The following is a 13061-nucleotide window of genomic DNA, read 5'->3' as shown; positions in this document are numbered from 1 at the left end:
AGGGCTTGCGCTCAGCAAACTTACCCCGCTGGTGGAGGAGTGGGAGGGGCTAGAAAATGTGTATCGATTACAATACAGGAGCCAGAGTGTTAAGTGCCCAGAGTCAGGTACAGCGTACTAGAGGAGTTCAGGTCGGAAGAACTGAGTTCATGTTTTTGAGGACGACAATGTGGGATGAAACATGAGCTCCTTCTTTGGAAGCCAGAAATGGGACTAGAAATCAAGGGCCGGAGACCAAGACTTAGACTTACCAACCAAAGTCCAATTCTGTGCATTGATAGATTTCTTGGGAAGGGAAAAAAAAAAAGTACTCTAAAGTTTGGACAGAGTTCTCTTTTAGAGAGAACTAAAGCTGTGTCCCCTGGGGTCTCAGTACCACAGCCTTCCCAGTGTTCTAGAAAACTAACAGAAGCCAAATGATCCCCAGCTCCCTTCAGGTGGTTCTGCGATGGTTAATTTTATGTGTCAATGGTACCCAGCTGTTTGGTCAAACGTTAGTCTAGTCGTTGCTATGTAGGTATTTTTTAGGTGTGATTAACATTTAAATTAGTAGACAGTGGGTAAGGCCTTCAATAACATGGGTACGCCTCATCCAATCAGCTGAAGGCCTTGAGAGGAAAAGAGTGACATCTCGCAAAGAAGGAATTCCGCCTCTAGACTCAAGATGGCAACATCACCTCCTCCCTGGGTCTCCAGGCTGCCAGCCTGCCCTGGAGAGTTTGGACCTGCCAGCCTCACAATTGCATATGCCAATTTCTTAAAATAAATCTACAGACATACTGCATTAGTCTGTTTCCATGCTGCTGAGAAAGATATACCCAAGACTGGGAAGAAAATGAAGTTTGATTGGACTTACAGTTCCGCATGACTGGGGAGGACTCAGAATCTCGGTGGGAGGTGAAAGGCACTTCTTACATCACGGGCAGCAACAGAAAAATGAGGAAAAAGCCAAAGCGGAAACGCCTGATAAAACCGTCAGATCTCGTGAGACTTACTCACTATCACGAGAATAGCACGGGAAAGACCAGCCCCGTGATTGAATTACCTCCCCCTGGGTCCCTCCCACAACACATGGGAATTCTAGGAGACACAATTCAAGTTGAGATTTGGGTGAAGACACAGCCAAACCATATCACATACATACATAGATGATAGGGATCAATAGAGATAAAAGCATAGCGAGTGATCAAAACATTTTTTTTTTTTTTTTTGAGACAGGGTCTTACTCTGTTGCCCAGGCTGGAGTACAGTAGTGCAATCATAGCTCACTGCAACTTTGAACTCCTGGGTTCAAGTGATCTTCCTGCCTCAGCCTCCTGCATATCTGGGAGTACAGGCACACACCACACACTGGGCTAGTCTTTTTTTTTTTTTTTTTTTTCTTTTTTTTGTAGAGATGGGGTCTCGCTTTGTTGCCCAGGCTGATCTCAAACTACTAGCCTCAAGTAATCTTCCCACCTTGGCCTCCCAAAGTGCTAGGATTACAGACATGAGCCATTGTGCCTAGCCAAACATAGGTCAATTTTAAGGAATAAAATATTTCACTTTACATAATAAAGTAGTTAAAAGAATAAAATATATCGGCCAGCTGCAGTGGCTCACACCTGTAATCCCAGCGCTTTGAAAAACCAAGGTGGGCAGATCACTTGACGTCAGGAGTTCAAGACCAACCTGGCCAACATAGTGAAACCTGTCTCTGCAAAAAAATACAAAAATTAGTCCGTCATTGTGACATGCACCTGAAATCCCAGCTACACAGGAGGCTGAGGCACAAGAATCGCTTGCACCTGGGAGGCAGAGGTTGCAGTAAGGCAAGATCGCACCACTGCACTCCAGCCTGGGCGAAGGAGAAAGACTGTCTGAAAAAAAGAAAAAACTACCTGCATAAGCATATATGGAGATGATAGATGAGAGAGAGAGACACAGACAGAGAGACAGAGATCCTAGAGAGAAAGAGAGATTTAGAGACAGAGAGATTATATATATAGATACATTTATAGAGAGACATGCACTTCCTACTGGTTCTATTTCTCCAAAAACTAATACAAGCTCCTAGAAAGAGAACAAGGGCAAGGAAAGTCTAGAGGAAGGTTTCAGAGGGCAGGGGGAAAGGGAGAAAAATCAGAGAGAGAACGGAATCCAGTGGCTGCAAGGGCAGTCAGCCAACCACCACATCCTGAGAACTCACGCTTGGCAGATGCCAAAGAGTACAACACAGTCACTCCTGACCCACATAAACGTGCCTGTGTGGCTCCCTCTTGTTTGTACTTAAAATGTGTATTCAGAGCCGGGCGCGGTGGCTCAAGCCTGTAATCCCAGCACTTTGGGAGGCCGAGGCGGGTGGATCACGAGGTCAAGAGATCGAGACCATCCTGGTCAACATGGTGAAACCCCGTCTCTACTAAAAATACAAAAAATTAGCTGGTCATGGTGGCGTGTGCCTATAATCCCAGCTACTCAGGAGGCTGAGGCAGGAGAATTGCCTGAACCCAGGAGGCGGAGGATGCGGTGAGCCGAGATCGCGCCATTGCACTCCAGCCTGGGTAACAAGAGCGAAACTCCGTCTCAAAAAAAAAATGTGTATTCAAATGTTCTCATTATATTTTACTATTTAATCCTTTCTTAATTTTGAAAATATCCTGAGGAGCCACTACTTCCTTCAGAGAGGCAGCATAGCACAGTGGTGAAGGGCACAGCATCAGAAGCTAGCCCACCACTTCCTAGCTGTTCAACCTTGACGTGCCTCAGCCCCTCCATCTGTAAAATGGGCATGATGACAGCGTCTGCATCATAGAATTGCCATGAGGAGTCATTGAGTTGGTGTGTTTTGGATGATTTGATACATTTTATGTCGTTAGAGTAGTGCTTGGCACACAGTAAGCTTCACATAAGCACTTGTTACTCACATTCACTAAGTCCACTTTTCTGTCTTTGTTTTGTATGCTCAGATCTGCCTAGCCCTATACCCAGTGTTAGGTTTTTTGGGTTTGTTTCTTTGTTTGTTTCAGAGATGGAATCTTGCTCTCTCACCCAGGTTGGAGTGCAGTGACGATCTTGGCTCACTGCAACCTCCACCTCCCGGGTTCAAGTGATTCTCCTGCCTCAGATTCCCAAGTAGCTGAAATTACAGACATGTGCACCATGCCCAGCTAATTTTTGTATTTTTTAGTAAAGACAGGGTTTTACTATATGTTGACCAGGCTCGTCTCAAACTCTTGACCTCAGGTGATCCACCCACCTCAGCCTCCCAAAGTGCTGGGATTATAGGTGTGAGCCACCACGCCCAGCCTAGCCAGTGTTCTTTTATGACACCACTGTTGTCTCTCCCACACAGCACCTAGTACAATGCTTTGGAAAGAGTCTGTGAAATACGTTTCCTGCACCAGATACCCAAGGTCTCTAGGATAAACTTTCATTAGCCTTGCCAACCAATGGGCTTTCGATTGGAGGAAGACTTGCTGACAAATAACTCTGAAAGAACTCTTGACTTGTGCTAATAGCCCTGCCTCTGGTAGCTGGGAATAGACTAATGAACACAATCCTCTCTCCTCCTTCCCCAGCTAGGATTTGTCCCTCTTTCTTTCTTTGTTTTGTTTTTTTGGTGGTTGTTTGTTTTTTTGTTTTTTGGGGGTTTTTTTTTGAGACGGAGTCTCAGTCTGTCTCCAGGCTGGAGAGCAGTGGCGTAATCTCGGCTCACTGCAACCTCCGCCTCCCGGGTTCAAGCGATTCTCCTGCCTAAGCCTTCCGAGTACCTGGGACTACAGGTGTGTGCCAGCACACCCAGCTAATGGATTTGTTCCTCTTTCTATGCCTGGCACTTCACAACTATGAAGTGCTTTGACATGAATGTAGTTTTTGAAACCAAGATGAGAAGAGAAAAAGCTTGAACTCAAGCAACCCTAAAACCATGAACTCTATAGACTCAAAGCTCTACCTGACAGATCTGAAGAGGCGACGCCATCCAGTTTCTGCCACGTTCCTAGAGGCACAGCCACCACCCCACCTCACGATGAAACAACCAAGACCTAGAAATGTGAATGATCTGTTCCAGAAAGACTACAATAGAGTATCTTACTCTGTAATTAACTAATGACTGCAATAGATGTTGAGTGGAATTTATCTTATTTTCCCAGAACTTTGGGTAAAACCTAATGCTGGCCAGCCATGGTGGCTCATGCCTATAATCCCCGCCCTTTGGGAGGCTGAGGCAGGAGAATCCCTTGAGGCCAGGAGTCCAAGACCAGCCTAGTCAACATAGTGAGACCCCAATCTCTACAAAATGTTTTTTTCAAAAAATTAGTCTGGCATGGTGATGTGCACCTGTGGTTCTAGCTACTCAGCAGGCAGGAGGACCATTTGAGCCCGTGGTTGAGGCTGCTGAACTATGATCCCACCACTGCACTACAGCCTGGGTGACAGAAGGCCCTGTCTCTAAAATAAACAAGTAATTAAAAAAAAAAAAACAACCCAGTCCAGAGGACAAATGGCACTGAGTATCCTCCTGCTATTCTGGTTTCCAGTTTCAATAACTTGCTAGATACACTGAACTCCAAGTTTCTCTTCAAAGAATCAGTATGTCAGTATGCTCAGCTCTCTTGTTCTTTAATTCTCCATTTTAAAGTTTAACTTCCTTGTAGTTTCAGTAAACAACCTTTTCCACCAGTTCTAATCAGTAGTTCACATCTGTTCCCCTGGTCCCCTGGTCTGTTCTGACTCATCCTGGTCACCTGCTCTGGTCATCTGCTCTGGTCACCTGCTTTGACCCCTGGTTACCTGCTCTGACCTGTCCCATAACTGTCCTGCCTGCCAAATTACCCACCCTGCCACTCCAGCTCATACCCCTGCTCTCTTTAAACTAGCCAATTGGAATTAGCCTAGACTGTGCAGTCTAACCCTGGCCAATAGGGGAATGACACAGCAGTAGGGGCTACCTCCATCAGGAATAAGAACCGCGTCCCCTCCCTTGTCCAGGTGTATACTCGCCATTGTTCCATCTGTGAGCTGCACCCTTCTATAGAAGTAAATGGCCTTGCTGGGGAAATTTCTATTCAAGTGCTACTTTCTTTGTGGCACTGAAAATTTACATATAACAAGTTGGAGCCAGCCACCTCCCTACAGGGCTTACCAAGAGGCCAGAATTGATCCTACTCATTCCATTCCCAGCATCAATATAAAAGAAGGGGTGAGGAAAAAGGACAGCCTAAAAAAGAGAACAGTATTTATGGAAAGAGCATATCTTCTCATGTAAGTCACACTGGGGACTCCAGGAGAATCATTCATAAAGCCCCAAAGTGAAACAGTGTCATTCATCTGGGGTGATACCTGAGATTCATTGTCTCATGGCCACAGAAAACTAGGACACAGACACACAAAGAGTGAGCTTAACAGTGGAAGCTTAATAGGCAAAACAAAGAGAATAACTCTCTCTGCTACAGAGAGAGGGGTCCCCAAAGGGTTTCAATTCTACAGTCAAATGCAGGAGTTTTTTTTAGATGACCTTGAAGTGGTGTCTGATTTACATAGGGACAAAAGATTGGTCAGACCAGGTGTGCCATTTGCATAGGGTATGAATTTCTGGTCACCCCACCCTAATCTTTTATTATACAGATGTTCTCTATCTGGCTGGCACCAGGTTGCCTATTTCTTTATTGTACATGTGGTAACAAATAAAAGGGAAGATGGAGCCTCCATGTTGGACCTGCCTGGCCCCAGGTAGCCCTTTTCTATTGGCAAAGCAGCTGGCATTCACCCATGGAAGCTTCCAGCTTGCTTATCTAGGTTTGCAAGCTTGATTTTTCAGGCTGCTCTTTATTAGAAAAAATAATTTCTTAGGCTGATTTGTGGTAAAAGGGAAGCCCTGCAGAGGACTCTTTTACCCTCAATGTCTGCCTAAATAATTCTTTTTTTTTTTTTTTTTTTTTTTTTTGAGACAGAGTCTCACTCTGTCACTCTATTACCCAGGCTGGAGTTCAGTAGTGACGTCATCTCAGCTCACTGCAACTTCTGCCTCCCGGGCCTAAAGGATTCTTCTGCCTCAGCCTCCCAAGTAGCTGGGATTACAGGCACCCGCCACCACGCATGGCTGATTTTTGTGTTTTTAGTAGAGACAGGGTTTCACCATGTTGTCCAGGCTAACTCCTGACCTCAAGTGATCTGCCTGCCCCAGCCTTCCAGAGTGCTGGATTACAGACATGAGCTACTGCACCCGGCCTGCCTGAATCATTTCTTTCCGTCTCCTGTACCAGAAGCTCCAGTGCGGAATGTATTGGGAGATGTTCCCAAAGGACTTGCTCCCATGACCCACGGGATAGCCAGCTTGGAATGCCTGCCCCAGGGAGACCCGCCCACAACAACCCACAGGGAAAGGAGAGAAACCTCTCTTGAACAGCCAAGTCAGGAGGCAATTCTGCCTACTCCTAACCACTGCCCCACCACGCCCTTATTCCCCAACCCCCACATAAGCTCCAGAAACATAGACAGCTACAAGGTTACCAGGGGCCACTGTAGCCACAGCCTTGCCCTGCCCTGTCAGGGAGAAAAGAACTGCAGACGGATGTGAGATGGACATTATGAGATCATGTCCTGTATCCGAAGTGCCAGCAGCGTGCAAGGCGATCAATTCATTGCCCTATGCATGGCTGTTGCAGCAACAGACTTGCAAACATCGCTTGAAGCTGGGGAAGAGGGACCTGAACAGGACAGAGGTCTGGGAGCTGGAGGGGTGGTGAGGCAGCTTTCATTTCCCCCCAGCAGCACACAAGAGTATTAGAGCTTTCCATGAATTGAGTGGATACCAAGAAGGTAGCTGGGTTTGAGCCATCTGCTGCATCTCATTAAGGGATGTCCCCCAGTTCAGTGGCCTCAGCAGCCAGGGAAGAAGGTAGGGACTGAAGTGGTGTTGGTAGAACCATCCCACCTCCCAAACAAGGGCTGCTAGTCCCTGTGATTACAAGCTTGCAGCCTGTCACTGGGGAGAAAAAAAACACGGATAATAGCTCCATCTGCCTGTGGAATCCAAGCTTTCTCTGGGAGCCACTGACATTCAAAACATCTATTTTTATTAAATAAACAGAATATAGCTGTCCCCTGCCTGAAGAGGACTGTGCCCTCATAAATGACATCATTTCATCTAGGGTAGCATTTTGTGAAACCAAGAGGCTCCTCTGAGGTTCCCAACCATACAAATCTCCCAAGTCATGTTCTTTACCCAAGAATAGCGAGTTCCACTTCATAAGCATAAGACATGCTCATTAATCCCTACTGTGGAGCAGGATTTCCAGTACCCAAATCCTGCATAGCATCTTAGATCCAGTGAAACACACTCGTGGCTGAAACACGATAAATTTAAAAAGCCATGAGATTCCTTTGGTATAAATTTATTCTTGAACTTATGGCGGCCTTTCATGACCATAGCTTCTCTAAGTATGTCCATTAATTTTTCCTCTTGGAAATACTTGACCACCTGTACCACTCCTTCTTCCTCAAGATGCCCTCTTTCACAGGCTTCCAAAGTCCCACACACTTTCTGTTGCATACAAGAGAGTAACTGGTTGATGGGCACAGAAGTAGGAAGGAGTCACTGTATACCCTGAGTAATTTTATTATTTTATTTGTTTATTTTCCTTTTGAGATGGAGCCTTGCTCTGTTGCCCAGGCTGGAGTGCAATGGCATGATCTCAGCTCACTGCAATCCTGGGTTCAAGCGATTCTTTTGCCTCAGCCTCCTGAGTAGCTGGGATTACAGGCTCCACGACCACACCCAGCTAATTTTTGTATTTTTATTAGAGATGGGGTTTCACCATGTTGATCAGGCCGGTCTCAAACTCTTGACCTCAGGTAATAACCTGCCTCGGCCTCCCAAAGTGCTGGGATTACAGGTGTGAGCCACTGCGTCTTGCCCCTTTTGTAATTTGAGATATTGATACCTTATAAATAAATTACATGTTAAAAAATAATTTAAAAAAAAAAAAAAAACTTTGGGAGGCCAAGGTGGGTGGTGTTCAAGACCAGCCTGGCCAAGATGGTGAAACACTGTCTGTACTAAAAATACAAAAATTAGCCAGGTGCAGTGGCAGGCACCTGTAATCCCAGGTACTTGGGAGACTGAGGCAGGAGATCACTTGAACCACGGCGGCGGGGGGGAAGGGGTTGCAATGAGCCAAGATCGTGCCCCACTGCAAGCCAGCCTGAGTGGCAGAGCAAGACTCTGTCTCAAATAAATAAATAAATAAACAATTTTCTTCTCTTTGGGAAAATCCACAAAATACTCCTTTTCGGATTCTGCATACCATCTTTCTTTCCTTAGGTAAGGCATAGAAAAAGTCCCAACATGTAGCACTACTTCCTTAGTTCCTAACCTAACAAGCCACGTCCTGGGAGTGAGCTCCATCACAGTATTTAAAATTGGGGTATATTATGTTATGGTTCCAAATGACTATCCTTTTGTGTAAAAGAATAATTCTTCCTAGCCCCATTGACATGGAGCTCTGACGCGTAACTTACTTCTGCCAACATAATGCAAGCAGAAGTGACGTGTGTCACGTTGAGTAGATGTTTCAAGAGTTATTACACGGTTCTACCATAGTTCTTCTCCATCTGCCATAGATTGGTGTGTCCCAGATATGGGCTATTCCTTCAGCCTGGATCCCAGTTGAAAAGCTACAGTGGACTCAAACACAAATTAAAAATAAGCTTTTGCTGTATAAATCACAGAGAATTGAGGGCTATTTGTTACTGGAGCAGAACCTAGCAAAAACTGGCTAAGATAGTAATAAGTTTACATATTTGTTTACTTTAATACCCATGAGATGGTCTTCCCCCAAATTAAAATCTATGAGTCACCTTAATCTCTCCCCTTTCCCTCATTCTCCACATCCAATCCTCATGGATCCAGTCTTGTCAATTCCAAATCTGTCCATCTGTCAATCTGTCAGCTTCTTTCTCTCCACAGCTGCTGCTTCATCCAAGCCACCATCATTTTTTGCACAATGAGGTCCAACAACCTTCTTATTCCATCTAGTCCTTTCTCCACATGGAAGTAAATCAGCTCATGGCACTCATCTATTCAGGCCCCTTTGGAGAGTTTCTGTTAAACTTGGACAAACCCAATTTCTTATCAAGAGCCATGAAGACACTGCATGATCTGGTTCTGGTCTCCTCTCATCCTGTTAGGCTTCAGCCACACTCATCCTGTAACCCAGGGTCCCTGGTCTTTGGGTGCACACTATGATAGGGTAACCACTTGAAACTGTTATGCCTTGAGCTTCTGTTGTTCCAGGAAGAAGCCCACCTACAGCAAAACCAAAACCAGCTGGACATAGAGATGCCTCTTTTAGAGATCAACTTTGGTGAACTCTCAGCATTACCACACTAAAAAGCACACCAAGGGGGGAGCCTATTCGCCATTTTTTTTTAAAGGATTGGAGAGTTTAATAGACAAGAAGGGTCAAGAAGGAAGGGAGAAGGAAGAAGTTCCCCTGTACAGAGGAGGGGGCTCCAAAGCTGAGACAGGGAACCCCACCTGCCACAGATACCAGCTAGGTATATATACAGAGGCTGGAGAAGACGGTGTCTGATTTGTATAGGGCTCACGGGATGGGTTTGATTGGGCATGTCATTCATGTATCCCTCAAAAAAGCTGGCCCTCCCACCCTAGCCTTGTAATATGCAAGTGTAGGGTGCCATGATGTTCTACACACATGGGGATACGTGGGGGTGGCCATGTTGCTAAGAACATGTGGACAAAGGGCAATTAGGCCACGGGAATCTCCATGTTTGGGTAGACCCAGATTCTAATGGCTGGCATTTGCATATCAAAGGTTGCCAGCCTGGCTCTAAGGCAGGCGTCCCCAAACTATGGCCCTGCTGGCCGCGTGCGGCCTCCTGAGGCCATTTATCCGGCCTCCCGCAGCACTTCAGGAAGGGGCACCTCTTTCACTGGTGGTCGGTGAGAGGAGCACAGTATGTGGCGACCCTCCAACGGTCTAAGGAACAGTGAACTGGCCCCCTGTGTAAAAAGTTTGGGGACGCCTGCTCTAAGGGCTTTACAAGAAGCTTTTCTGGAGATGCTTTAAAAAATGAAGACTTCCCAAGGACCCCTTTTCCTCTCTATCTGCCTAAAATAATTTTTTAATAATTCCTATAACATTCCCCTCTGTGGAGATACTAACTGCTGTTAGGGGATTTTGAGCGACAACTCCTTCCGGCTATTTCCTGCTGAAAAGGGGTGTCAAATGGGGAACAGTAGCTAGAGCTCCTCCTGGGTTGATCTCAGGGTCCTGGGAAGAATTGTGTGTCCCTGTGTGGTTCAGTTTACAGCACCATTTGGAGTTTGATTGTTTCTAGGCAAGAAGAAACTATGTGAATTATAGTATTGTGTGTACAGGGTCCAAATATCAATACAAGACATATAAGCAAGAGAGGGCTTAATAAAGGGTTAACCAATTCCATAAAGAAGACTGGAATTTATTAAAGAGGCATAGTAGCCACTTGGGGCTGAAGCTGATATTTTCCCTGAGCCTGTCAATAATTTTCTATTCGCCATTTTCAATACATGCCATGTGTGAAGAAGCAGGATCTGTGACCGCAGGTGCACCACCTTTACCCTACCTGCACTCCCTTTACCCCACCTTTACAGGCAATGACTCAGCCAGCAGCACAATAAAAGCCCTGCTCTCACCTTCATTCCAGGAGACACTGCTTTGGGAACTGTCCCCAGTGTTCTTACTGGTTGCAAGTACTGAAACCCACTGTTGCATTCTCCTTGATCGTGGTCACTGGGTTCACAATAGCCCTACAAGGGTATAGCATCAAGAACATATGTTATACGGAATCATATTGATTTGGGTTCAAATGCCAGTTGCTACTCTTGCAAATTCCTTAACTTTCATTTCTTCATCTGTAAAGATGTTCACCCACCAAGCAACTGAACCCACCGATTATATAACATTCCTCCAGCTCCTCGAACTTGTCAAGCTCTTTCCCGCCTCAGAGCCTCGTGTATACTCTTCCCTCTTCCTAGGCTCTTTCCCATCATCTGGTCTTAAATGTCACCTACTGCAGGAAACCGTCCTTTACTACCTACAAAGTAAGATCCAGACCCTCTTTCCCATGTCCCAACTCCATTACTCTGTATCTTAACTCTTTGATTATTTTCTTCGTGGCACTTACCATAATTTGCAATTTTTTTTTTTTAATTCTCTGCTAGACTGTAAATTCCATGAGCAAAAGGATTAAGTCTTATCTAACATTGTATCCCTACAAGCTTTGAGTCTGACAAAGCAGGCACTTGGTGCGACGTTTGTTACATATTTTATATAGTCATTTTATAGAATCTGAGCAGCAATGGTTGATCAAGCCAACACTGCAGACTTTATCTCAGTGTAGATCAGTTTTCTTTACTTGTTTACAAACTCTCTAAACTGATCAACTGTCACCATCATTGTATGTTCAGCCTCACCGCAATGCTGCATAATATTAATACATTTAGCACCAATTATCACCACCACTATTCAATTCTTTTCAAATCAATAGATACTTAAGAGCATTAAGTGCCAAGTGTCTTATTAATACACCAAGAGAATGAGTAGCATCACCTCCTTACATGATAAAACAACATCATTTTGCTTATACATGTATGTAATATCTGGAATTAATTGTGATGCTTATCATGGACCGGGGACTGTAATAAGTTTGTTACATACATCATCTCCTGTAATCTTCAAGGGTATAGCATACCAAGTATGCACACAGGTTATAAAATAATATCAATTTGGGTTCAAATGCCAGTTATGCTACTGTTGCCAATTCCTTACCTTCTCTGTGCTTTCATTTCTTCATCTGTAAAATGGGAGCAATAGGCTGGGCACAGTGGCTCACGACTGTAATCATAGCACTTCGTGAGGCTAAGGTGTGCAGCTCACTTGTGCTTATGAGTTCAAGACCAGCCTGGCCAACATGATGACCCTGTCTCTACTAAAAATACAAAAAAAAAAAAAAAAAAAAAAAAAAAAAAAAAAAAAGCCAAGCATGATGGTGCACGCCTATAATCCCAGCTACTCAGGAGGCTGAGGCACAAGAATCGTTTGAGCCTGGGAGGCAGAAGTTGCAGTGAGACAAGATCATGCCATTGTACTCCAGCCTGGGTGACAAAGAGAGACCCTCTCTCAAGGAAAAAAAAAAAATGGGGGCAATAGTGGTAACCACACCTTAGGGATGATTGCTTTGAGGATTAAATAAGAATGTATGCAATGTGCTTAGCTCAGTGCCTGACACATAGGAAAGTGTTCCATAAATGTCAGCTGTCTCTTCTTAAACTTGCTCTTCTGGGGGTTATTGTATATCCTAAAGCATCAACGTGTCCGGCACAGAGGGAGAATGAATTCCTGCCCTTTAGGAGGACATAGTCAGAGGCAGCTGGGAGCACATTTGCAATCAGAAGAGGACAGAAAACCTGTTCTTAGAATGGTTGCATTCATTTCTACGGTCTGAGCATAGTAAACTCATGGTCTCATTTCCTTTTCCACCAGAACAGCGATCTCTGCTCCCTGAAGAGGCCTTGGATTATTATAGCTCCTTAAACGCCCTGAAATTTCTCAGGAGAGAAGGAATGTTTTTATAAAGCAAGCACAGCTTGGAGCTAGAAAACAAAAGGTTACTAGGACAATGTAACTCATTTCCTGTTTTTCTCAACTGTCTAGACACAGATCTCATAAGCATTAGCCATGAATCCCACCATCAGGTTAAAAATAGAAGGTTTAAATATGAAATGCTGTAGTGGAGGAAAGATTATAGGTTTCTACCTTTGTCCACAAAATGACTACTTTGAAATAGGATTTTTTTCCCTTTTTTGTTAGTGTTGCTGTAAGTTTTGTGAAGCAGTATTTCAACGGCAGGAGTAGAGAACACCTTTTTTCTAAAGAATATATTTGCCCCTTGTAAAGCTAATTCAATTTAGGTTTTAAAAGCCACTGGAAGCAAGCTTATGGCAGCCTCTCCAAACAAAAAATCTGGTCACAATTATAATACTTGCAACATTTCAGGTTATTGCACAGACCAACATT

Source organism: Saimiri boliviensis, chromosome 15, assembly GCF_048565385.1.
Source record: "Saimiri boliviensis isolate mSaiBol1 chromosome 15, mSaiBol1.pri, whole genome shotgun sequence".
NCBI lineage: Eukaryota > Metazoa > Chordata > Mammalia > Primates > Cebidae > Saimiri > Saimiri boliviensis.
The sequence above is the reverse complement of the archived record's forward strand: the minus strand, read 5'-3'. Positions refer to the sequence as shown.